The sequence below is a fragment of the Macaca fascicularis genome, chromosome 8 (genome assembly GCF_037993035.2).
Source record: "Macaca fascicularis isolate 582-1 chromosome 8, T2T-MFA8v1.1".
Taxonomy (NCBI): domain Eukaryota; kingdom Metazoa; phylum Chordata; class Mammalia; order Primates; family Cercopithecidae; genus Macaca; species Macaca fascicularis.
This window is the reverse complement of record NC_088382.1, coordinates 114,219,832-114,224,024: the sequence shown is the minus strand read 5'-3', so window position 1 is coordinate 114,224,024 and position 4,193 is coordinate 114,219,832.

The window sequence follows — 4,193 nt, the reverse complement described above, 5'->3', positions numbered from 1 at the left end:
GGTGGGCAACTGCACCTCCCTGCCTCTCATAACCAGATGGGCCACACCCAGAGAGCTTCCAACCCAGTGGTCCTCCTTCCACCTGAATTCTGCAGGCAGGTGCAACCCCAAGTTTCCCCAGGAAGCACAAGGACAGCAGATTAGGGCTGACCTGGCCAGTGTACAGCTTGTCTGCCAACTACAGCTCCTGCCTGAGGGAGCCCCACGGACCAGAACACCCAACAAAAGAAATGCAGGCATGGATATAGTATACAGACTCCTCCAAGACCCAAGAGCTGACTAGAATTGAAGTCAGTCAATTGAACCCATCTTATACAATAATCAAGCCAAAAGGCATCAGAGAAGAAAAAAGAAAAAAAAAATCATCCAAAGAAGAGTAACTGCAAAGACTGAAGGAACCCCATGCAAATGAGACAGAACCAGCGCAAGATATCTGGCAACTCAAAAGGCCAGAATGCCTTCTCTCCTCCAAATGACTGTACTAGTTATTCAGCAAAGGTTCTTAACCAGGCTGAAATGGCTGAAATGACAGAACTGGAATTCAGAATATGGACAAGAACAAAAATCATCGAGATTCAGGAGAACGTTGAAACCCAATCCAAGGAAGCCAAGAATCAAAATAAAATAATATAAGAGTTGATAGATGAAATAGCCATTATAAAAGAGAACCAAACTGATCTGATAGAGCTGAAATACACACGATGAAAATTGCATAATGCAACCGCAAGTATTAACAGTAGAATAGACCAAACTGAGGAAAGAATATCCAAGCTCAAAGACCAGCTCTCTGAAATAAATCAGACAAAAATAAAGAAGAAAGAATGAAGAAAGCTTCCAAGAAATATGGGATTATGTAAAGAGGCCAAATCTATGACTCTTTGGTGTCCATGAAAGAGACAGGGAGAAAGCACGTAACTTGGAAAACATACATTAGGATGTTGTCCATGAGAACTTCCCCAACCTCACTAGAGAGGCCAACATTCAAATCCAGGAAATGCAGAGAATCCCTGTGAGATACTACACAAAAAGACCATCCCCAAGATACATATAATCAGACTATCCAAGGTTGAAATGAAAGAGAAAAATGTTAAAGCCAGCTAGAGAGAAGGGGCAGGTCACCTACAAAGAGAACCCCCTCAAGCTAATAGCAGTTTTTCAACAGAAACCCTAAAAGCTAGAATAGATTTGGAGTCTGTATTCAGCATTCTTAAAGGAAAAAGTTTCCAAACAAGAATTTCATACCCAGCCAAACTAAGATTAAGAAGTGAAGCAGAAATAAGATCCTTTTCAGACAAACAAATACTGAAGGAATTTATTACCATCAGACCTATCTTACAAGAAGTCCTGAAAGGAGTGATAAATATGGACAGGAAATACCATTATCAGCCACTACAAAAGCACACTTAAGCCCACAGACGAGTGACACTATAAGGAACCACACAAACAAGTCTGCATGATAGCCACACAATGAAAAGATCAAATCTGCACATATCAATACTAACCTTGAATGCAAACAGGCTAAATGCCCCAATTAAAAGACACAGAGTGGCAAGCTAGATAAAGAACCAATACCCAATAGTATGCTATCTTCAAGAGACTCATCTCACATGCAGTGGCATCCCTAGGCTCAAAACATAGGGATGGAGAAAATCTACCAAGCAAAGGGAAAACAGAAAAAAGCAGGGGTTGCAATCCTTATTCCAGACAAAATGAACTTTAAACCAACAAAGATCATAAAGGACAAGAAAGGGCATGGTAAAGGGTTCAATTCAACAAGAAGATCTAACTGTCCTAACCATTTATGCACCCAACACAGGAGCACCCAGATTCATAAAGCAAGTTCTTAAGAGACCTACAAAGACACTTAGATTGTCACAGAATAATAGTGGGAGATTTCAACATCCCACTGACAGTATTAGATTATTGAGGCAGAAAATTAACAAAGATATTCAGGACCTGAGGTCAGCACTTGACCAAATGGACTTAATAGACATCTACAGAACTCCCCACCCCAAAACAACAGAATATATATTCTTCGCGTCACATTGCAGTACTCCAAAGTTGACCACATGATTCAAAATTTAAAAAATACTCAGAAAATTCCAAAAAACCCAAAATCATACCAACCACACTCTTGGACCACAGCACAATAAAAATAGAAATCAAGACTAGGAAAATCACTCAAAACCATACAATTGCACGAAAAATAAATGACCTGCTGCTCCTGAACGACTTTTGGGTAACAATAAAATTGAGGCAGAAATCAAGAAATTATTTGAACAAAGATATGACATACCAGGATCTCTGGGATACAGCTAAGGCAGTAAGAGGGAAGTCTATAGCACTAAATGTCCACATCCAAAAGTTAGAAAGATCTCAAATTAATCACCTAATATCACAACTAAAAGAACTAGAGAACTAAGAGCAAACCAATCCCAAACTAGCAGAAGACAAGCAATAACCAAAATCAGAGCTGAACTGAATGAAATTGAGGCATGAAAAACAACACACACAAAAAATCAGTGAATCCAGGACTTGGTTCTTTGAAAACATTAAAACGATAGATAGACTGCTAGCTAGACTAATAAAGAAAAGAAGAGAGAGAAGATGCAAACAAACACAATTAGAAATTATAAAGGGGACATTACCACTGACCTCACAGAAATTTAAAAAAAAACCATTAGAGACTATTTATGAACACCTCTATGAACACAAACTAGAAAATTCAGAAGAAATGGATAAATTCCTGGATGCATATGCTCTCCCAAGACTGAACTAGGAAGAAATTGAATCCCTGAACAGATCATAATGGAACATTTGGAATGCAATGAATTCCAAAATTGAGTCCATATTAAAAAGCCTACCAACCAAAAAACAGCTCAGGACCAGACGAATTCAAAGCCTAATTCTACCAGATGTATAAGGAAGAACTGAAGTCATTTCGATTGAAACTATTCCAAAAAATTGAGGAGGAAGGATTCCTCCCCAACTCACTCTATGAGGCCAGTATTATCCTGATACCAAAACCTGGCAGAAACACAACAAAAAAGGAAAATTTAAGGCCAATATTGCCTTGATGAACATAGATGCAAAAATCCTCAACAAAATACTAGCAAATCAAATCCAACAGCACATAAAAAGCTAATCCACCATAATCAAGTAGGCTTTATCCCTGGGATGTAAAATCGGTTCAACATACACAAATCAATAAATGTAATTCATCACATAAACAAAACTAAAAACAAAAACCACATGACAATCTAAATAAATGTGAAAAGGCTTTCAATAAAATTCAACATTCCTTCATGTAAAAAAAAATCCTCAGTAAACTAGACACTGAAGAAACATACTTCAAAATAATAAGACCCATCCATGACAAACCCAGAGCCAACATCATAATCAATGGGCAAAAGCTGGAATCATTCCCCATTTAAAACTAGCACAAGACAAGGATGCCCTTTCTCACCACTCCTATTCATCACAGTATTGGACATCCTGGCCAGAGGAATCAGGCAAGAGGAAACAAAACAAAAAGAATCCTATTTCCAATTGCCACAAAAAGAATAAAATACCCAGGAATACAGCTAACCAGAGAGGTGAAAGAGCTCTACAGCAAGAATTACAAAACTCTACTCAAAGAAATCAGAAATGACACTTGTAACAAATAGTAAAACAGTTCATTTTCATGGATACGAATAATCAATATTGTTAAAATGGTCATACTGCCTGCCCAAAGCAATTTACAAATTTGATGCTTTTTCTATCAAACTACTGATGACATACTTCACAGAATTAGAAAAATAAAAGTATTTAAAAATTTATATGGAGCCAAAAAAGAGCCCAAATAGCCAAGGCAATCCTAAGCAAAAAGAACAAAGCTGGAGGCATCACATTACCCACCTTCAAACTATACTATAGGGCTATAGTAATTAAAACAGCATGGTACAGGTACAAAAACAGACACATAGACCAACTGAACATAATAGAGAGCCCAGAAATAAGGCTGCACACCCATGACCATCTGATCTTTGACGAAAAATTAATAAAAACAAGCAATGGAGAAAGGATTCAATAAACGGTGCTAGAATGACTGGGTAGCCATATACAGAAGATTGAAACTGGACTCATACCTTACACCACATACAAAATTCAACTCAAGATGGACTAAAGACCTAAATGTAAAACCTAAAACT